The sequence below is a fragment of the Sphaerodactylus townsendi genome, linkage group LG09 (assembly GCF_021028975.2).
Source record: "Sphaerodactylus townsendi isolate TG3544 linkage group LG09, MPM_Stown_v2.3, whole genome shotgun sequence".
NCBI classification, from domain to species: Eukaryota; Metazoa; Chordata; class Lepidosauria; order Squamata; family Sphaerodactylidae; genus Sphaerodactylus; species Sphaerodactylus townsendi.
The window spans coordinates 11,631,193-11,655,144 of NC_059433.1; positions in this window are offsets into that span (position 1 = coordinate 11,631,193).

Consider the following 23,952-nt stretch of genomic DNA (forward strand, 5'->3'; position numbering starts at 1 on the left):
CTCAGTGGCATGAGCGTTATAAGATACCCAATCTCCTGAACAGCTCTGATGTGCTCTTTTGTGAAACTGTTGCAAATTTTATACTGGAAATTAGTAGTTTTAACTGCATTTCTTAACCTTGTTTTGTTTTAAAATTTTGTCCCGTTTTATATGCCAATAAAGGCTTGTGTTGTTACTCCCACCGATCCATTCTGAACCTGGTGTCCATCAACTTCACTGGGTACCCTGAGAGCTAGTATTATTGGAGAGAGAGAGAGAGAGAGAGAGAGAGAGAGAGAGAGAGAGAGAGAAAGCACAGCCAGGAGCCAATCCAAATAAAGCATACACTGGATGAAATGAAATGAGGTGAGACTTCCTGTCTTGTTCAACAGTTTAAATTCCAGGCTGAAGTTTTTGGCCCTCTGGCTTCCTTCTTTGTATTTCTTTCCTTCAGACCGGGGAGCAGGTGGGATAGAATAAAAGAAACATCTAAACGGAGATAAAGGTCGAAAGCAAAGCAGGCATCACCGGTAAAGGATTGTGAAGGGCCATTGAAAAAGTAACATTTCCAATTGCATTTATGATAATGCCATTTGCCATACTTTAGGTGTGATTAAACTTTGCCATGTGTAACATATTCTTCCTGAGATTCTCAACTGGGGAACCAGCAGCCGGTGTTTATCAGGAAACCAACGGCAAAGCAGTGATAATGCTGTTAATCACACCTCAGGTGTTTTCACCTTGTCCCTGCACTGAACCGAGAAACAGAATTATCCAGAAAGACATCTACGGGATTGTTTTGTCTAAATGCAGTCCATTTTTAAGCTTGCAATGAGAAATAAGGGGCGATACAATAGCCGTTCCTTTCTTTACTCGTTTCGGTCCAATAGCCATGTACCCCTGCAGCTTAAAGCTGCAAAGCCCAAGAATTGTTGTTGAAGCAGAGGAGGTAACAATGTATAAAAACAATGACCATTATTTTGGTTTTTTCATAGTTAATTACCAGTTCGTTCCTCTTACAATATTCAGCACAGCAATTTAAGAGACGAGTGAGACCAACTTTAGTGTGGGAAAGAAGAACAGTGTCGTCAGCATACAGTAACGCGGGCACGTGTTTAGTGCTTAGTTTGGGAACATGCCCATTGGCCTTCTGGAGGGTTGGCACTAGATCACTAAGGAATATATTGAACAAAGTGGGGGCCAATGTACAGCCTTGTTTGACCCCTCTGGTTGTGATGATATTTTCTGTGAGCGGTCCTTTTGTTGCGGCTCTTATTCTGCAGCTAGTGCAAGTGTGTAGCTGTTTTATAAGAAACAGTAGTCTGGGGTCCATGTGTAACGCCGTCAATTTTCTCCACAGTAGGGCTCTAGATATGGAGTCAAATATAAAAACAATGAAATCAGCAAATAAGATTGTACAAGTGGGCACCGGCAAGGAATCGTGAGGGAGAGGAATAGACCTTTTCTCCAGAGTACCTGCTGGTGCTACCTTCTGGTTGACTCCTCTGGCCTAACACCACACAAATTGATAAACAGAGGAGGCTATGTCCATGCAATAGGGGTCAGGTGGAGACACTCGATCATACCCTCTTTCATTGTGTAAGGTTTGCAAAAATCAGAATGTCACAATCTGCACTTATCCCATTTCTGTATAACAATCTAACTGATGCTCTTAAAATACCTATGCTTTTGAACAACATGGATCCCACAGTGTGTGAGAATGTAGCAAAATTTCTGCTAACAATAATAGACGTAAGTCTAGATGAATACCAACCAATGTCTATGTATTATGACCACATATAGCCAGCAGTAATTTTTTTTCTAGCTTCTTGTCCTGTATCCTGCATGACGTTTAAGTGAGTTAACTTAGCTGAAGGAATGTCCTATAGTTACAGAAGGACCATGTATATATTTTAGTATTTAGTATTTTAGTACCAGTGTCTATAATTGTGAGCAATAATGGGCAAATTTTGTATGCTGATTTTGTATGTTTATTTTATGCCAATAAAGGCTTGTGACTGACAAGTGAAACAGTAGGGAAAGTGCCTGGTATTGGATAACCTGCTCTTTGACCACATGTTGTACCTCTCCTTTTAAAAAACTTATTGCACTTAAACCTGGCTGTCTCACTAGGATCTTAAATCCTTAACATTTGTGTGAAGGAGGTGCAAACACCACACTGTAACCACGCTGCTTTCTACCCACCAGCACTATATGTAAGCTCACTTCAGAAGGGCCATTGCAATGCCAAGTAAACAAATACAGTGTGAAACACACAGATAAGAGTGTTGGGAAGGTTTCCCTGTAAAGATGGCATTTTAAAAATTGAAATAAATAAATAAATAAAAGCCTTCACCAGGTTGAGGTGAAGGGGAAGAGGTGTGAACAGTGAGCTCTCATGTAGATTTGCCATCTGAAGAGATGCAAAGCAAGAACCCATTGTGAGACCATGGTCGAATCCCCACTACTGTCTCAGCCAGGTTTCAGAACATAAACTAATCAGGTTTGAGGGACAATCTCCCGATTGCTTGCCGTTTCTGGCGCTCGTTCTCCCCATTAATCCGCATTCTGGCAGGACCTGGTTGCAAGTGGCATAGACCCCATTAGCACGGTTCAGAGCTGATCCGAGGGGAGGGATGAGGGTTGAAACCCTGACTTGTTTCCCGCCCTGGAGTGTGATGCGGAATTCGGGCAACCAATCAGCGCTGCAATGCGCACACAGCCTTTCCTTGATTTCATTTCCGCTTTTGTGATCAACCAGCAGAAGGGAACGCAAACGTTAAACAGTCAAACGTGTAACTTTGAATTGTTAATGGTTTACACAGGTTGCAATTCACTGTTTGCACAGTTAAACAGTTAAACGTTAAACTTTTACATGCAGGTTTTTTTTATCACGCCCCTTCAATATACGTTTCCGCACTGGGAAAAGGTCCCGCCCCAACAAGGCACGTCAGCCAATCAGGGGAGACCAGTGAAGCAAGCTTGCCTGGTAGAGGGGATTGCTAAGAGTTCTGCAACTAGAGGACACAGTTTCACAATGAACAGGTTTGGATCTGCATGCAAATTTCAAGTGGGGATTCGACCCATAAGAACATTTGACTGGTGAGTGATGTGTGAGAGTTAGAATGGTAACTTGGATCCAGGAATGTGTCATACGAAAAATAAACTAAATGTAGTTCTGCTTGCACAAGATCCTGTGCAGCACTTCACCCTTTCTTTTCTACATTTTTTAGCACCCAGAAATTGTTTGCACAAGATGTTGTATGACGGGACATGAAAATAGGGCTACAAAAGGTTTGACTAACACAAGGGGGTAATGCATCTTCCATTTCCAGTTGCACTAGAGTAGCAGCATAAATTCTGCACTGGATCTAAAATATTAACAGCACTTTACTGAAATTCCTTGTTGATGTATTCATTTTATGCTGCTGTGTTGCAGTTGTTGTGTATCTCATCTTCCTCACAAAGAAACAGTTTCTTCAGGTAAATAGTAAGGGTCTGGGCGAGCTTTTGAATGGTGTAGAAAAATCCCTTCTATGCAGTGCATGATTTATTTTTGTGAGGTGGTCTTTCACAGAGTGGTGTAGTGGTTAAGACTGGCAGACTCTAATGTGAAGATCTGTGTTCAGTTCCCCACACTTGCACACACTTGCACAAAATTGTCTCCAAGCACCCCCCCATGACCTGAAGGGCGGGGCTTTGCCCCCTACCATTACCCCCCCTTTGCTCCTTTCTCCTTGGGAGCATGCAGTCCCTTCTGCCCTCCCCTCTGGGGAGGCAGAAGAGACAGACATCTATCAGGGGTGGGGCTTAGAGGGCATAGCCATGCCCCACATCACCCTGGGGGTGTGGCCATGCCTCCCCAAGCCCCACCCCCAGCCTCTCCAAGGCTCCCCCTTTGCTTCCAGCTTCCAGGGAGCTGGCAGCCAGCAGTCCCTTCTGCCCTTCCCTCTGGGGAGGCAGAAAAGACTGCCATCTATCAGCCTCTGGCAATTTCTTTTATAGCCCTGAGGCCAAGGGTGGGGCTTGGGGAGGACATGGACCTTTGCTGCTATGTTCTGGACCAGCTGCAGCCTCCAGAGTAGGTCCAAGGGTAGACCTGCATAGAGCAAACTGCAGCAATCTAATCCAGAGGTGACTGTTGCATGGATCACTATGGCAAGGTTGGGTTGGGAAAGGGAAAAATGGAAGATGGAAAAATACTAAGCGGGTCATGTGTGTCAGCTGGGCCTCCATAATTAAGGAGACTTTCCGGAGCACACTCAGACTATTGACAGTGAACACAGCTTTTAGCTGGACCCCATTCAGGGTCGGCAGCTGGCACGGGCCAGTGACATTTCCTTTAATCCCAGGTTATTTGAACACAATAGTGCCAGTGGTGGGATCCAAAATTTTTAGTAACAGGTTCCCATGGTGGTGGGATTCAAACAGTGGCGTAGTGCCAATGAGGCTGGGCAGGGCATGACGGGGGCGTGGCCGGGCATTCCGGGGGTGGGGCATGAATAATTTCTCTGTTACTGTAAAAAACTCTTACTGTAAAAAAAAGTTCCTAATTTCCAGCTGGTATCTTTCTGTCCATAATTTAAACTCATTATAGCAAGTCCTATCGTCTACTGCCAACAGAAACAACGACTTCTCCTCTAATTGACTGCCTGTCAAATACTTAATACTTTCAAATACTTCATTTTGCTTCTAGAAATCAAAAGAAGGAGACTTTCCTGAAACAAGGAACTTCACCAAATTTCTGAAACATGTTTTTAAAACAGCCGAACAGGGAGAATTATCCCGTTTTCTACCTTCGCTAACCAGCCACATAGGAAACAACAGGACTGTATGATTTTTGAACCTAATGGAATTTCTAACGGAAAAGCAGACCCAATTAGTAACCCCCTCTCAGCACACACAAATGATTAGTAACCCACTCTCGGGAACTGGTGAGAACCTGCTGGATCCCACCTCTGAATAGTGCACGTGGAAAGAACCTTCTATCTCACCGCTTATCACTGCTCTGCAGCTGACTGAGCCTTCTGAAATTCTTGTCAGGGGAGGGGAGAGTGGATTTCCACTTTAAGCAGGGTAAGAAGTTCCATCAAATATATCAGCAGGAGCTTTTAAAGACACACTGTTTGTGTGAGTGTACAGGGCTGTCAAGTCACAGCCAACGTATGGCAACCCAAAAAGGGTTTTAAAGGTGAAAGGCTAACAGAGGTGATTCACTATTGCCTGGCTCTGTGTTGGGACCTTTGTATTCCTTGGTTGTTGTGGTCTCCTATTCAAGTACCAACCACAACCAACCCTACTTAGCTTCTGAGGTCTTATGAGATCAGGCTGCCCAGGTGAGAGCTAAGATATTGCTAGATCCAGGTGAGAGGTAAGACATCACTGGATCTATTTAAACAACAGGTCAGATGACAAGATACACTTTAGCCCTAAGATTACTGACACCTTCTTGAACTGCTGATGGATGTCTGGTGTTCCTTGAGGTGTGCTGATAGCTAGGGTGATGTTGAGTCATTGTTTCATCATTGAAAAGTCAATCAGAGTTGCTCTCTGCAAAGGTGATATACTGTCCTCTTGGCAGCTTTAGTGTGAGAAGAATATTTCCTATGAAAATATCTTAGCCTAGATGAAGCATACTATTAAATAATTATAGAATCCAAAACTGTCATTTTCCAGTCTACTGGCTGATCCACATTTAAAATTTATTTCAGGTGTATAAAATCTTATTATCTATATTATGGCTTCATCTGGATATGCCCTGTCACATATAGAAGGAATGGGAGATTTGGGCACATTTAAGCAAAATACATCTCTATGCGGACAGATATCAGTGATTTGCTTTGTAGGAGCTTCCAGTTGTGAAGGCCACCCCAACTACTCAGCCCAAAGAATATCTTTCCTAGGGCAGATGTGTTGCAATAGTGATAAGAGCTGATAGTCCGCTCAAGATTTAGGGGCAGAAAGCTTCCTGTATTGCAGGAAATCATGGGAATATGAATATGAATGCTGCTGCTATTTGACTGAGAACTGTTTGCTGCCTATGAACATATATCTATCACAAAGTTCAACAATGGCCCTGTGTGTATGAAGAAATGTATGGACAATGTATGGACATTCAATAAGATGTGATCTCAGAGACCTCGGAATAGATTGAATGGGATGAATTACGCTATAGTCTGCAGTGACACAAATAAATCTATGCTGCTAAATTCTCTCACTTCCCTTTGGATGTCATTACCATGGGTAGAGAGAAATAAACAAAAGATGCTCTAAACTCTTGTTCAGTCAATAAATAGCCCTGATGGGACCAAATAGTGGATTATGATGTGGCTACTTCAGCTTCAACTGACCTTTATTAGGCATATCAGTAAAAATACAAAATACAGGGCAGAGCGGGTGTTAAAACAGGACATAAAACTGGACAAAGCATATAAGGTTGGTACGGAAGAGGTGATCAAGCTTCCATTAAGTCTTTGACTTGAGCACTCCTAATAAAAATTCAGCGGTTTTTCCAGTTATCCTGCCGTCACTATTAGTCAGCAGGTAAATAGTCTTGTATGCTCCAAACAACTTTTTTTTATTCCCTAGAGCAGGGACAAGTAGAGAGAGTCTAGGTAACACGTACCTCGGGCAAGAAAACATAACGTGCTCAAGAGTCTCAACAATATCCTGACAATATGCACATGTCCTATCTTGAAGTGGAACATTCAACTGTCAGCCCTTCTAGCTTGAGTGATGATCCAGCTCTGCCTGGGCGCTGACAGTTGGGATAGATATTTAGCTGTGAGGCTAATTTCAGGATAGATTCCATAGAGCAAGGGAGAATAAAATGTCCTGGCTGCACTCAACAGCAACTGATATTCCTGGTCCAGTAGCTGTCTTTTTAGGGATAGCCAAATTCCATTTGCAGATTGCATAAAAAAGGTTTCTAAAGAGAGACCTAAAGAGATTATTTTGTCCTCTATACATTTCCACCATTAGCAGGATTGCAGTTCAGAGAGGGCTAAATGGGTGAGGCTTTTGGCCTCAGTATTAAAGCAAAGATGAGACCAAAATTTTAAAGTAGTCATCCACACTTTCCAGCAAGTGCTGTCCTGATTCAAGACGCAGAACAGCATATGGAACAAAGAGGGGTACCCCAAAAATCTTGTTAAGAAATTTGGATTGGACTTTCTCTACAGATATATTCCAAGCTCCAATCCGTAAAGGAGTTGATGTGTCACCTTTGCATTGAAGACACCTGGGTTCGTCCAATCAACACCTGGGTTCTTATCTAAGTTGATAAAAGGTCACAGCTTTGTTGAATCACAAGGAACAGTTCAGCTATTTTCCACTCTCAACTTTTCATTGAAGACCTGAAGCCTGAACCAGTGTTTGAGAGAAGATGCTGTTTCTTGGTAATATCTATGCACCTCCACCCAAATCAAACAAACTTTATTTTTGACTTAGAGGAATTCTAGTGAGACCCAACAAAGCACATTTCCCGCTTCTTCTCGATGGGACTCATAATAAATAAATGGAATACAGATGGCATCATTTCAGCCCAAATTTCATCCATGGCATATAATTCTGCATATAACAGGATTAGTTTCGTGCTCTGCGCCTAACTTTTACTTTGTTTAAGGGGGAACAGGCATTCTATTGCAGTTTTCCTTCATTATTGTAGACAGAATGTCTGCATACAATGTTCAGAGTGAAAAGGAAATATCTATGAAAATATGGCTTGGTCGCTGTACCGTCCTCATTAGAGTATGGCAGGATTAACCTACCACCTTCGATGGTATGGTCCTTCTGTGTAATAAAGAATTGTTTCTCATTGCTATGTGAGCATTATCCAAGGTTAGAAATGGCACATGAGAGATCATAACATGCTTGGTCAATGGATCAACCCAAACATTGTATTATAATGTGCTGTACATGGTGGTGGTGGCAGGGGGGGGGATATCCTTGAAGACAATCTGGGAAATGGTGCAGAATGCAGCAGGTCGCTTGTTTATTTAGAAATTCATATCTTGTTTTTATCCTTAATGATAATGCAAAGCAGCTTCCATCATCTTTCTCATCTTCTCCACTATTCATCCTGACACACTAACCCTGTGAGGTATGTTCAACTGAGAGAGAATAACCAGCCCAAGGTCACTGAGCACATTCTATGGCAAACTTGGGCACTTGCACTCAAATCTCCTAGATTGGGGTCCCTGACTTTTCTGAGAATGTGGGCACATTTAGAATTCTGAGACTAGCATGGTGGTGACAGGAACAAAATGGCTGTCACACAATGGTGGCCACAAGAGGTGGTGTTACCCGAATTGGTCTGGTCTGTTCCTTTAGTTGGTTGGGGAAATTAGTTGGAAACACAGTGGCAATGTGAGTGGTGGGTAGATCTCCACCAGTGTATACGGAGGTTGGACCCTCAAGAAATCCACTCCAAACCAGAATTGAAGCAAAAAGGGTACATTTCTATTAAGGGAATTAAAAAAATAGTAAGATTTCACTAGCAAGCACACAGAATTTAGGAAGCCTAGGAAATAAAGAGATGAATGATAGTGAGAATAAGTGATATTTACCATTCCAGAACTGAAGAGGTCCATGAAGAGCAAGAGAGAAGTGCCCAGAGGTTCTCACAAGGAAGAAATGCTAGTACCAACAAGCCACAGATTTTGGAAATCTAGTTATTGGGAAAATTGACCCTCTGACAATAATAAGGGCAATATTCTCAGGCATGAACAATGCTGTGGACAATTATTTTGATGGGATTAATACCCAGGAGAGCCCAGGACTTGATGAGTTTTGGGTAATGCTGATGAACTTAAAACAGGGGCTTTTCAAGCCTTAAGGAGCTTGACCTGCTAAAACAAAGAAACTCTGGAGGTTTGATGACTCTTAATACTTGGACAGGAGTGACTGAGATTAAGTTAATGTTTGGGGGAAAGGATGTGGGGCAGTAGAGCAGGTTCAATGATGAAATCATTTTCAAATTGCATGAACTCAAAGCTGGGCTGTTGTTAACCAGATTCAAGGGGCTGTGCCCTTAGGAAGGGCATTGCTTGAAGCTAGGAAGAATGATGTCTTGTGTCAGGCCTGATAGCAAAGCTTGGAATTAAGACTTTGAATTAAGATCTTACCCTTGCTCTGTTCCATGACCCTGGGCTATACAGGTACTAAGATTATGGCTCGTAGGGCCCCGTTGCATGAATACCCCTTCCCCTTCTGACTATAGGCTTGCTTGGGTATCAGTGAAGCCAGCCGCAAAGTGATTACCACAGCTTAACTCCAGCAACGCAGTGCTGATCCTTGTGGCAGCTGGTGCCAAAGCAATGTTTCATTAAAAAAACCCACAAGTACACAGCCAATCAAATCTCTGACACTCAATCAGAAGCTTTGGTGGGCAAAAAGCCCTACTTGACCCCACTCATTTCTTTAAAATGCTTGGCAGCCATTCAAAAAGGTGTTGGTGGGTGCCATAGTCCTCATGGGCACCATGTTGTGGACCTTGGTCCTAGATCCTAGTCCAGTGGTGGCGAATCTATGGCACGGGTGCCAGAGGTGGCACTCAGAGCCCTCTCTGTGGGCACAGATGCACAGAGTTTGTCATGGTGGGGGGTGGAAAATCGCCCCCCAACGTCTAGGCTGACCTGGGCCACTGGGCATGACGTGTAGGTAACCCTGGTAAGTGCTGTTAAACCCCACTGATTTTCATGGGAAGAACTAAAGCACAATCCTTTACCTGGGAGTAAGCTCGGTTGCTGACAATGGGGCTTGCTTCTAAACCCTCCTAGGTTTGTGATTCACCCATTCGAAGCGTTGCACAGTTGCTTCAAAGCAAAGCCACCAACTACCACCAAGCTTACTCCCGAGTAATTCACACCTTGGAGCCAACTGATTTTTCTAAACCAAAGCCTCAGTATTCAGGTTAAATTGCCGTGTTGGCACTTTGCGATAAATAAGTGGGTTTGGGGTTGCAGTTTGGGCACTTGGTCTCAAAAAGGTTCACCATCACTGTCCTAGTCTGTCACTGTTACACCAAATTGAATGTGTGCCTTTTATTGCATTTAATGCATTTAATTCACAGTGAATACGACTACCGTGTTTCCCCGAATATAAGACAGTGTCTTATATTAATTTTTGCTCCCAAAGATGTGCTATGTCTTATTTTCAGGGGATGTCTTATTTTTCCTGTGTTCTGTTTGTCGGGCATGCTTCCAAACAAAAACTTTGCTATGTCTTACTTTCGGGGGATGCCTTATGTTTCGCACTTCAGCAAAACCTCTACTATGTCTTATTTTTCGGGGATGTCTTATATTAGGGGAAACAGGGTATGTTATATTTGCAGGATGGAAACCTAGGCTCCAGTTCCACTCAACCAGGAATCATGGACTGACCTTGGGGTGACCGCTATTTTCAGCAGGACCTGATTTCCGTGACCAGGACTCTTGATGTCTTGCCTGTGAAAGAAAATGGCTTGGAACATTCAAAATGTTAATAGAACTGTTTACAGATCACCCCAAAAAGGGGGTGTGATGCGAGGCCATTTTAACATTTCATTTAAGCTGGCTGGATGATTCCCATAAACACAGCTAATCATTATGAAGCCATCAGAGACTCTGATTTCATTCTGATCTCTTCTGCATTTTTCTCCTGAATGGGAGCCATAAACACAGGTTGTTAATGCTCAGCCGTTATACTCAGTACATTACCAGATAAATCTGAAAATTTTAAGTCTTAAGAAGCTCACAACTCAATCCTACTCATATTTACTCACAAGTAAACTTAATAGATTAATACAGGACTAAGTGGAAGGTATGCATGTTTAGGATAACTGCCATGTTGGTCCAGTTTCAGCAAGTTTAATAAGAAGTGTCACTAATTTAATCAGAGTTAGTGCATAATATTTTTTTCTTAGAATAAGACTATACATATCTTAGAACATGGTTGGCTTACTATTGTTTATTTGTTTATCTATATATTTATTTAACTACATATTTAATTTGTTTGTTTATCTATATATCTAATGGTGCAGATCATAAAGTCCACGCAAAAGAACGTCAGAATGGCAGGATGAGCCCTCCGGCTTCCAGAACAAAATGTTGTTGTTCTTAATTGAAGTAAACCCCAGAACATATAAGCAATGGTCTGTTCTACACAGCACAAAAAAAGTGTGGGGGACATCTTAAAAAGAGGTGACTGCCTGTTGTCTCTCTGAACACCCAAAATAATAAGAGGCAGTTTCTGGTGTACTTTCCAGACAACAAATGTGTCAGAGGGGGAAAAGAGGCTGTTTCTCACCAGTCCATTTTGCTCTCTGGTCAGTTTCACAAGGAACCCTATTTTTAACCCTATGGGGTTGCCAGAAGTCACAGGTGACTTGACAGCAGTGGAGTAGCTACCACGGGGCAGGGTGGGGACAGGCGCCCAAAGCGGATGCCATTGGGGTTACATGGGGAGCAGAAAATTGTCCCACAGCCCTCCTCCTTCCCCCCTCACCCCAACTCACCAGGCCTGGCAGATGCCGCTGCCACTGCCAGGCCAGCTTCACCCAGGCAGGCCCAGCTGAGGCTGCTGCCGGGTGCCCCTGCCCGGCCCTGCCCAGCCAGGCCCCACTGCCGGCTAAGGTAAGTGAGGCTCAGGGAGCCATGGGGGCAGCGGCAGCAGCGCAGGGGCCCATGGGGGACAGAAAACTTGGAGTCTGCCCCGGGCTCCATTTTCCCTAGCTACGCCCCTGCTTGACAACACTTTGCAGAGGCCCCTACCGCACACGCAAAATAATGCGTTTTCAAACCACTTTCACAACTGTTTGCAAGTGGATTTTGCCATTCAGCACAGCTTCAAAGAGCACTGAAAGCAGTTTGAAAATGCATTATTTTGCATGTGCGGAATGAGCCAGAGACAGAAGCCATCCAATGTATTTCTTCTAGTTAGACGTACTATATAAAGATACATCTAGTACGTAATATTCAATGTCTAGATGCACACGACCAAAGTTTCCCTATTTCAAAATTAAAATAGAACATGGTCTGCCAGTACAAGTTTGTTCTCCCCTCCTTGAAACAACTTTGAAAGAGACAAATCATTACAAGGGTATTTTCTTCCAGCTTTATCTGTCAGATGTGGTGGATTATATTCTGAGTCCACAGGAGAAGACAAATTCTGAACAGGCCACTCGCTGCGCTTAAAGTATTATTATCAGTGTGCTGTAGGTATTTTCCTTTATGTCACCCTCCTGCTGTGCTTGTTACAGAACTGTGGACACTTTCAGTCACATATCAAGAAGACATATTACAAAGACATGATATGAAAACCAGCCTTCCAATCTTACATTAAAAAGCTCAGTTGGGGTAAAAATCTTGGCAAAAAGACTAAAAGTGTCCCTTTTCAGTGCTACAACATTTATTAATTCCAACGGGTCTCTAGAGCAGGGAAGGACATACTTTACGTTCCCAGGAGCTACTTAATTTTTTTCAGAAATGTTGGGATCTTGCCAGCACCCTTCCCCTCTCGTTCAGGGTAGGGAATCTCCTGTCCCAGGTGATGCTTCCCTGTTGCTGCTTGGGGAACTTCGTACCCTCAGAGGTAGAGGTGGGATCCAGCAGGTTCTCACAGGTTCCCGAGAGAGGGTTACTCATTATTTGTGTGTGCCGAGAGGGGGTTACTAATTGGTGATTTTGCCATGAGATTTTTGCCTTAGTTACGCCCCTCCTCTCAGCAGTAGCGTGCAGGACTTGAAGCAGTCTAGCAGGAGGGGCACCAGCGTGCGTGGCAGCCTGCGCCTGCGTGCATTCGTTTCCCGCCCAAGGACCGGCATTTTAGTGACTTTTAAAAAGACACCTTGAGATAAAATAAGGTGTCTTGAGGTCATCTTGGGAGAAAATACGTGTCCTCTGCAAGACCCCTTATTTTTTGCATCACCAGGATGCCTTATTTGCGCTGTGCAGGATGGACCATGGATTTTGATGCATTGAAAACAAACAAGCCTCTCTTGGAAATACTGTGCCAAACACACAAGAGGTGTCAAAACAACTGTCTGCTGTATTTTATCATTGTATCCCAGGCTTATAATAAACTCCTGAAGCACCAACATCAATTTCCCCATCTCTATTTAAAAAGATTTAAGGGCCATCTGCACAATACTGAAGAGCTTTTAGAGTTCCTTGAAGAGCATTTAGTTACTAGTTTTCTAAAGGATTGCGACATTGACGGACAGGATTAAATCAAAGACTGATCAGATGCTTTCCCCAGGACGAGGGAGGGGTAATACTTGGAATGGCCACTTTTATTTCTTTACTGCCTGCATTCTTGAGCTTTTAAACAGTAGTCGCGACATTGCAGGAGTCCAGAAGTCAGTTATTTTAGTAAAGAGGAGGCAAGTGAAAAAGCTTGCGCCTGTTTAATTGTGATGGATAATGACTGAAGTGTACATTTCACAGAGAAAGAAAACCCTGACAGTACTCCCGGCTGGCTGCCTCCTCATTCACAATAATGTGTAAAAATAACTGCACCCTTCTCCCTAATATTTTGTGTGTTTGATGTGGGGTCTGTTTGGTTGGGGGCATAGCCTTATCTTTTGCTTTTGGCCTGCATAGTATACAGAAAAGAAAAGAAAAGAATGCCGGAAGTCAAGGGGAACCACTTTCTCCTGTGCTTCTCTCCCCGTCGCATTTTCTTTGTGTGGTCTATTTGCTATGTTTATGTGCATGTGAACAGCCTGCTCCTTCTTTGTTATCTGTATGATTTCGTTTGACCCTATTGCGAGGAGCTTTTGATTTCAGTTCCCAGTGTTTGCATGCTAGCTGAAGCTAATGGTTTTCAAGAGGTGCTCCTCTTGTCAATACAAAAAAAGCTGTTGTTTTGGACCACTGGCAAGCAGTGCCTGAATTGGAACTCTAGCCCAAGGGATGCTACATGGTGTCAGAAGTGAACCTGAATCTTCTTTGAGTCTCCAATATCTCCAACAACTCTAGAAACCTTGGCATGGATAAGGGCCATAAAATATTGGCTGCATATACATTTTCTAGTGGGATCCAATAGCTATATTCCCTCTCTGTTATCCGATCCCTTTATTTCAGAATGGTATACTTTGATCTTTAGAAAGGTTGAAGCTATTGGTTTCCCCTTGGAATCACTCCTTATGCTCACAAAGGTGGAAGCCTTCAGACTAGTTAAGAATAGGCTCTTGGATCTTGATTTTCATAATTTGACTCGTGCTGCCAAGACAACCTGTTCTCCGACTACATTATTAATCCCATGCGGGCGAGGAATTATGACAGCATATCTTCGTCTGCTGATTAATCCCACCCAGAGAAGAGCCTAAGCTACTGTGAGATGTAATGTGCTGCCATCAGCTCTGCTGGAGGGAAGATTTAAGAATATGGAACGTTCTAAAAGAGTTTGTTCATGTGATATGACTACGGTTGAAACACTTGACCATTCTTTGTTTCTATGCCCTAAATACAATAAGATACACATGAAATACATGAATTCCATTTTCTTGCAATGTTCTCAGTGGCATGAGTGTTATAAGATACGCAATCTCCTGAACAGCTCTGATGTGCTCTTTTGTGAAACTGTTGCAAATTTTATACTGGAAATTAGTAATTTTAACTGTATTTCTTAACCTTGTTTTGTTTTAAAATTTTGTCCTGTTTTATATGCCAATAAAGGCTTGTGTTGTGTTGTGTTGTGTTGTGTTGTGTTGTGTTGTGTTGTGTTGTGTTGTGTTGTGTTGTGTTGTGTTGTGTTGTGTTGTGTTGTTGTGTTGTGTTGTGTTGTGTTGTGTTGAGTCTCCAATATCCAATCGGAAGTGTTTGGGTTGCAATTCTTTCAAAACCATGGAGCCTTTTAACTTCCATCAGACTTATCCTTTGTGGGCATTTTAGGAGAAGATGGGAAGTATCAGATATTAAATCGTAAGGATCTTCTTCGACTACCAAAAAGGCTACGTGGGGAATCATGGACAAAAACCATTGTGGTGTGCATGGCAATTAGGAGGGGGATTACTGAGATGGAATGAAAACCTGGCTGGATTCAATCCCTTATCTCGTGAAGCAGCCTTCAATATTCTACCAATGGGCTGTTTGTAAACAATTGCCACAACACGATGAAGGTTTTTACTGGACTCGCTCTTTTACCTTTATCGTCAATATGAATTTTGACCAAAGCGGACACTATAAGGTTAAGTTTTGTTGCTGTGAACAAGGCTTTTAAGTTATAGCACCAATAAAACAAGTTATTGGAAATACCACCAAACAATAAAAATGTGTCACTGGATTTTTTTAATAATCTGTTTGAAAGCAGTTCTTGGTAATGGCACACAATGTTGACAGATTCATTGCCACTCTGTTCTTTCAGCTGTGAATGTCCTTGCCGAGTTGCCCCTTCAAAGTCTCTTTGCTGGATATTGTTTCCAAGCAAGAAATTATATAAATAAAAACAGGAATGATTCCCTTTGCTGGGAACAAGGAACAATGGGAGGGTTAAAAGCTATCCTCTTAGTGCAGGTGAGCTGTTTGTGAAAACACTCCTCAAGCCCTTTGCTTCCTAATTCTTTGCGAAACTGAGTTATGCCATAATGCAAATTCCATGAATCATCACCACAGACAGTTGCATTGAAACTACTTTTTGCAATCCAACAGACCGATTCTGAAAATTGAAGCATCTCCATTCTGGGGGAATGATTTTTCTATTGTCACCTTGGATGATTTTGAATCCAAAGAAGGCCTCTTCCCCCAATTGAAGAAGAAGAAGAAGAGTTTGGATTTATATCCCCCCTTTCTCTCCTGCAGGAGACTCAAAGGGGCTTACAATCTCCTTGCCCTTCCCCCTCACAACAAACACCCTGTGAGGTGGGTGGGGCTGAGAGAGCTCCGAAAAGCTGTGACTAGCCCAAGGTCACCCAGCTGGCATGTGTGAGAGTGCCCAGGCTAATCTGAAATCCCCAGATAAGCCTCCACAACTCAAGCAGCAGAGCGGAGAATCAAACCCGGTTCCTCCAGATCAGAGTGCACCTACCAAATTGAGGACATTTGGTATTGTAAGAGAAATAGGGAGGTGTGGTGAGAAATTGTGTTCCATGGGTGAAAATTAGTTTTCACCACATACATGTTCCAGTGGATCTAAGCCAATGTCGGCATGGGAAAAAAACTGGCATGGATGCTTGTCTTGCCGAGCTATCTTGAAACCAAGACATCAGCCCTGTAACTGAGGCTGGTTTTGCACAGCAAAATTGCTCCTCTGTTGGAATGGGGCATGCCCCAATACAGTTGGGAGTTCTGCACAGCTCCTGGCACACTGCAGTGTGTCTCCCATGTTTTTGCCCTGGTGCCGTCCCACAGCATTGGCTTTGCTTTGCATATTTCCAGAACCGCAAAGGTTGAGGTTCTTTTGAAATGCCCTTTTGTTGCTCGGGTAGGTTCTGCTGGCATGAAAAACTCCTCAGTAGCAGTGGGGCCATTTTTCCTGCCTTGCTACTCTGGCCCACCCCACCAATGGACAGATGATGAAAATTGGCACCCCGCCTCAAAGTGGGAAAAAACAGAGGGAGAAACCTTGGGCCTTTCCGCACGGGCCATATACGGCGCCCTGGGGACGGCAAAAATGCCGTCCCCAGAGAGCCGTTCGCACAGGCGGCGCTGCTAAAACGCAGCAGCGCCGACCTGGCTCCCCTCCACCACCCCCAGGGCAGTTACAGGCCGCCTCCAAAAACCTCCCTCCTGGAGGGAGGTTTTTGGAAAACAGTGCGTTCCCGCCGGCGTGGTGCGAACGGCACCGCCGGGAGCACACTGTTTTCCCCGTCCCTCTCCCACTCACCTCATCATCCTGCGTCGCTCTACTGGACTGCTGAGACCCTCCCTCACTGTCCTCCGACCCCTGGAGGTCGGAGGGCAGCGTGGGCAGGTCTTAGAAGTCCAGCAGGGCGAGTGGGTGGGACGGGGAAGAGGCGGCTCCGTGTGGAGCTGCCTCTCCCGCACCGGCCTCTGCGGGGGCTGCTCGCACACTCCCATGCGAACGGCCCCCACCCCTCCATCGGCAGTGCGGAAAGGGCCCTTTTTTTAAGGAGGGAGAAACCTTGGACAGAAAAGCAGCATGCCCTCCTGCCCCCACGCACAAGGAGTTTTCAGGGGGGATCGGCAATTCTCTCACACGCGCAAGGAGTTTGCAGGGGGGAAGCTGGCTCAACTCATTTTTTTTTACATTTCTTTTGCATACTCCCATACTCCTTTCTATCTTCTTTGCCTCATTTTGTAAATATATCTACTGCTGTGGTCTTTGGTGGGCAACCAACGGCAGCCTTTTGGAAGGCAAGGTGCAAAGTCACATGACATGGTGATGTACTTCCAGTTTGCACCCAGAAGTGATGTCATTCTCCTCTAGGTGTTTGTCCATCTCTATTGTCAGAGATGAATAAAATTTTAACCTGTTGTGACATCACTTCTGGATACAGAGTGGAATTAAAATGACATCATGTGATGTCACTCCCTGCTCCCAACTCTACCTCCCTCTGGAGTTAAGAAGCCAGCAAGATGCTTGCCCATCACCCCTGGTTAGCCTTTTCAGGACACTCTGGTGGATTTCTCAGCCCAAACAAGTGGATAGGACTGTGTGATTGAATATAACTAACCTGAATATATATCCCAAAAATATCTGATCGGTATTTTTAAATGAATATATAAAATTAGGTCTTCCACATGTTGGTGTAACCTCTATCTGTGGGTTCTGTGGGGCAGAACTTGGAATGAGTTTGCAACAACAAATTTTAAAAACAAAATGGTTTACTTTCTTAACATATAACATCAAACATCAACAGTTAACATCACACTTCAAGGTCCTGTTCAGGTTGCATTTTCAAGTCCTTATATTTACAGTCTACTGATACTGCCATTTCTTCTTTGCAAGTGGATTGGCTCCTGAAGACTCCAAGGGCTTGATGAACAGGATTCCACATGATGAAGGTTTCCAGGAGAACTCTCACCCATTACAAACATAAAAACCCTGAAACAATAAACTCCAACATTTACAACATAGCAAAAACAAACAACTACCTTCCTAGTAGTTCCCAACAACATTGCAGTTTACCTTAACAAGGTGTTAAGGGCTTATTCCAATCAAGGTCTGAGTCTGGTAGCCTTGTCTCCTCCAAACTACATGAGGTCTGCTGCAGCCTCTTGCTGCTTTGAGTCTCCACCCCTTACTGGGTCAACCCATTCTGAGCATGGGGGTTACACTTGCTTTACCCAAACACTGTGATAGATCACTGTTCTCTCTTATCATTTCTGGTATTGAACAATAGGATTGTCTGCATAAGTTATTGTCTATTAACATGGTAGTCATACAGACAATGATAACAATGATATACATACCATGCTGATTTGTTGATGGTTAAATAGTATTGAAAAATACAGAAGATTTTTGCAGAAGATGCCACAAAACCTGAGATTTACAGGTTTGATTTGCAGAAGGGAGAAGCAAAATTGAAAAGAAGATTCTTGAATCAAACTAGCAAGCTCGTGAACTTTGGTGGTATCTTTCATGTTGAGATGTGGGTGGAAATGTTTAATTTTGCAACTCTTTCAAGAGTTAGAAGAGAAAGAAGAGTTTGGATTTATTCCCCACTTTTCTCTACTTTAAGGAGTGTCAAAGCAGTTTACAAACTCCTTTCCCTTCCTCTCCCCACAACAAACATCTTGTACGGTTGGTGGGGCTGAGAGAGTTTGGAAAGAACTGTGACTGGCCCTAGATCAGCCAGCAGGCTTCATGTGTAGGAGCAGGAAAACAAATCCAGTTCACTAGATAAGAGTCCATTGCTCATGTGGAGGAGTGGGGAGTCAAGCCCTTTCTCCAGATTAAAGTCCACCATTACACCACACTGGTTACATGCTGTTTCCAGGAAACACATCTCACTGATCCAGCTTAAATGGCCACTGTTGCTTACCTTTAGGAGAAAAAATAGTGTCATGTGTCATTTTTTGGGTTGGGTTAAATGTGTCATTTTTGGGGTTGGGTTAAATGTAAAATTCCATTTAAATAGGTATAATCTGTTAGGTTGGGTTAAATGTAACATTTCCTGAAAATACGTACAATTTGTTTTGAAAGAACTGGCTGAACAACTTGTGACACACCAAATCACACAGCCCATCAGGGACGTAGAGTCAATCTACTTCTGCGGCCAGCCTGCGAAGTAGGAAAAGAGGGGGTGTTGTGCACATGGCCACAATATATGATTGGTTGGCTGGACATTTTATCCTAATGGGTAGAAGGGGATTTACTTCGTAATTGTCAAATGCTTCTGTTACGTTGACATCAGTTTGTGTAGGAGGAGAAAATATAGCGAGTGTCAAAGATGCTGAGTGCCAATTGCTGTTCTGTGTGCATCTTTCTGACTTTCCTTAGACACCCACTTCTTTCTCCACTGGGGAACTGCTAAGCATCTTTCACAATGCCAATCAGCCCCATTCTTTGGAAATGTCAACAGCTGAAATGTTAACCACTTCAAATCTATATCCCAGATAAGTGGGGAGCACTTGGCATTGATTCTCCATGGGGCCACATACAAGGCCCAGTTAGCAATACTTGGGTGGTTAAATTGTATAGAACATATAAAACAGTGAACTCAAGTGTACAAACAGCATGGGGGGATAATATGAAGCAGTAATTCAGAGAAAAGATTGCCTGGGAGTTGTAAGGTGCAAAATTAAAAATGGATGACATTTGTTAGTCATGTGAACAGAAAAAAAATTGAGAAAATCTTGACTGCTCTAAAAGATCCCAAATCTTTTGATTTATTATTGCTAGATTTGTATTCCACCCTCCCCCAGATATGATAATATATTACATAGGAGCCAGCCATGGCCTCCATAAGAACATAAGAACATAAGAACAAGCCAGCTGGATCAGACCAGAGTCCATCTAGTCCAGCTCTCTGCTACTCGCAGTGGCCCACCAGGTGCCTTTGGGAGCTCACATGCAGGATGTGAAAGCAATGGCCTTCTCCACTATGAACTACAAAGTTAGCATATATAAAATTAAACTTTAAAAGTATTATATGTACATATGTAATTATATTGCAGATTTTATGATGCAATGATAAAACTATGGAATATTAGCCTCATTAACCATAAAGGCGACCGTGATTATGCAGCCATTTTAATGCTACTTTATTAAGCAGAAAACACATTCCAACACATTTTCCTCAAACTCAACAGGGGCTATTTTCCCTGGCTAAACTATATAATATACTTTAAAAATATTTTTAAGGGTTCAGATTTTAGATAAGCCCTTGAACATGGCAGGAATGTTCCGTTGTTTTCTAGATGTTGTTCTACCAGGACTTGGACTGAAATAGTTTGAAAACCAACTCTGGATGACCTGCCATCTTTATCCTTTTTCAGGTGTTGCAGTCATGCATACTATTATTATTATTATTATTATTATTATTATTGTTGTTGTTGTTGTTGTTGTTGTTGTTGTTGTTGTTGTTGTTGTTGTTGTTGTTGTTGTTGTTGTTTTTAAGAAGGCTTGATAAACCGCCCAACCCTCGAAGGGCTCTGGGTGGTGTACAATGAGACATAAAACAGATACAATATAAGGTCTCATAAATACAATATAGCGATAAAACATTAAAATTCATTAAAATACGTTATAGCAGCAATTCCAGAAATTACAGATAAAAATACATGCACAGATGCATGCACAGATGGCGCCCAACCCAAAGGCCAGGAGGGCCAGCATTGCCCAAAAATGGATAGAATCAGCAATCAGGCAATGCTGAAGAGGGCAAAACTGTCTTGGGGGCTTCAGAGGGGGCAGGCAGTCTGCGGCTGGCATCCCCAAAGGCCCGGTGGAATAACTCGGTCTTACAGGCCCTGCGGAACTTGCCAAGGTTCCGAAGGCCCGGACAGCAGATGGTAAAGCATTCCACCAGGAATATGAGGTGTCCACCAAACCATGTGCACTTGGAGCATGCACAACTTGTGATCCTCCCAACACATGTGAACAAATGGAGGTAACATACGTATTTACAATGTGCTGTATAACTTTGGCCTGAGTGAAATGAGCACTAGATTTTTGAGCATTCATGTACATGCATTGTCAAGGCTGTGCATGCACGGCGAATTAACAGATTGCCCCAGTTCACATAACATGATGGTCATGCATAGCTGGAAGGGCATGCAGTGTCATTAGACACTGGACTCCCAGTATGTATGTATAATGGTCTGGTACTCCAGTCAGAAATAAGTCTCAGGAAGGTTTCAAGAGCTTTATTCAGGAACTGTGTCAGCCCAATGGCCAGGTAGCTGAATCTGAGGCCCCTTCCGCACACGCAAAATAATGTGTTTTCAAACCACTTTCACAACTGTTTGCAAGTGGATTTTGCCATTCCGCACAGCTTCAAAGAGCACTCAAAGCAATTTGAAAGTGCATTATTCTGCATGTGCGGAATGAGCCTGAGATTCAAACTCCTTGGCATCAGTATATACCTTAAAGTTACAGTTTGGTTCAACCCACAAGGCTCCCACCTTTGCATTCCCCAATATCAGCATGAGAAAGACAGTACCACAGATACATTGTTTTGGGAAAGGCAAGTTACTCCCTGTGAAAGAAAGATAAGGAGTACTCAGTAAGCTCTATTGAACAAGTTACATGCAAACAAAAGAAAGAGGCCCCATGGTCTTGGGGTGGTGGAGATGGCTGACCCAGTTGTGGCTGGCCTGTGTACGTGCGCTCTGCCAGGCCAAAAATGGCGCAGGCCTAACAGTATGGTGACACAGAGTAACACCCCCAAAGTGTTCCCTGGAGCTGTGCAGCAGTCTGAAAACATGGCGTGGAACCGAGCCCCCCAGGAGAGCTCCCCCTGATGGGTAAGCCCTTCTCTGCATGGCAATACAGTGGTTTTCCAGCATATTGATCACACCAACTCTGGTCCATTACACACGGTACAAATAACATGTTCTGGGGATATCTGTAAACAAAGCCTCCTCCTAGTTTTCCTCAGAGGAGGAGGCTTTCCCCCTCATCTGACTATTATAGCCTCTTGTCAGTTTCCTCTGCCACTGGCGCCCGGCATTTTGTGCTGCAGCGATTCTCCCTATGCATAGCTATTTAGAGATGGTAACCTCAGATGTTTGCTCTGCAGGCTCAGATTCTGGGCACCTTTTCAGCCTGAAAAGTAAATGGTTGCGCTTAGCTAATCCTGCTGATTCTGGCACTATACAGCTTTCCTTTTTTATGAGCTGTTTTTGATTTTCGTGTTATATGCTCATGTCTTCGAAGACAGCTCATCATTTTTTTTTTCACGAAGGGAAAAGTACAGATGGTTGCAATTGGTAGGATCAGCTGAGTACAACCATGTACTTTTCAGACTGAAAAAGTGCCCAGGATTGGAGCCTGCAGAGCAAACTTCCGGGGTAACCTTAACCAAATAGCTGTGCACACAGAGAATCCCTACTGCACAAAATGTCAGGTGCCAGCCGTGGAGGAAACTGACGAGAGGCTTTAATGGTTGAGGGGGGAAATAAGACTTTTCCTCAGTTCCTGAGCTCCACCCAGCTATCAGGAGATTATTTGCAGTTGACTTCAGGGGGGGAAAGTCTACATTTTAGCATTTCAAAAAAAGATGCCTCAGGCCAAAATAAGACATCCAGTGGCATCTTAAGGGGAAAGATGTGTGGAGTTCCTGCCCAAGATACTTTTTCCCCATCCACCTTTTCCTCATCCACAAGATACTTTTTCCCCATCTTAGCTGTGCTGGGCAGAATGGACCTCTGTACCACCATTTTAAAGGAACTTTTCCTCCTCTCAGTGCACCCATGAGGTGGAATTTGGGTCACCAGCTGTAGGCTGCAAAACTCCTGGAAACTTGGGGGTGGAGTCTGGGGAGGAGAGGCGCTCAGTTGGGTACAATGCCATAGTCCAGTGATGGCAAACTTATGGCACGAGTGCCAGAGGTGGCACTCAGAGCCCTCTCTGTGGGCACACGTGCACAAAGTTCATCATGTGGGGGGCAGAAAATCACCCCCACAAACACACACATCTAGGCTGGCCTGGGCCACTGGACACGAAGCCCCGCGGCGAGCAGGGAGGACTCAGCTGGCAGGCCTGGTGCCTGTGCTCCTGATGGCTGATGCCCGAGGAAGGGCAGAAGAGGCGGAGATGCTAGAGAGGCTTAGAGCGGTGCACGCGGGACTTGCTGGAGGCTAGAGCAGGCTGGCCTCTGCTTGAGTGGGTGGGGCAGAGGCAGAGGGGTGAGGTGGAGGCACTGGAGCAGGGCAGGGCAGAGCGGCGGGTGTACACAGGACTAAAACCTCAGTATTCAGGTTAAATTGCCGTGTTGGCACTTTGTGATAAATAAGTGGGTTTTTGGGTTGCAATTTGGGCACTCAGTCTCGAAAAGGTTTGCCATCACTGCCATAGTCCAACCTCCAAAGCATCAATTTTATAATCGGGAACTGATCTCTGTAGTTTGGAAATGAGCCGTAATTCTGGGAGATCCCCGAGTCCCATCTGGAGGCTGGAATCCCTGGGTGGAATAGACATGGTACCAACATAGTACCGTGTCTATCTCTTACATTAAATGTCTCCTTTTAACACACCTTGATCTTTCCCTGCATGTTATGAGATGTGAATTGGTTCTCAAACTGTTCCCCACTGGGGCATGACTGAGGATCATACTTGCTCCATTAATGTAGTCTGTTTGGGAAGAAGATAACACAAGGAACGTTGATAGGGTTAAATCCAGAGATGACCTTCACCTTGCAGTGGATGTGGCCTTTGCATAGAGGAGTTGTATTATATCACTCACTAGAATGTTGCGTGAGGAAAATTGGAAATCAGAGACAACGGTCTGCTTAGCAAAAGCTCACAGAAGTTTCTCACATATGTGAATGTATATTCAGTAGATCCTGTAGTATAAAAACAGCTATCAAACCAACTTAGTAGGAACTTCACAAACTCTCATGAAAGGTTCATTGAGCTATACTAGCA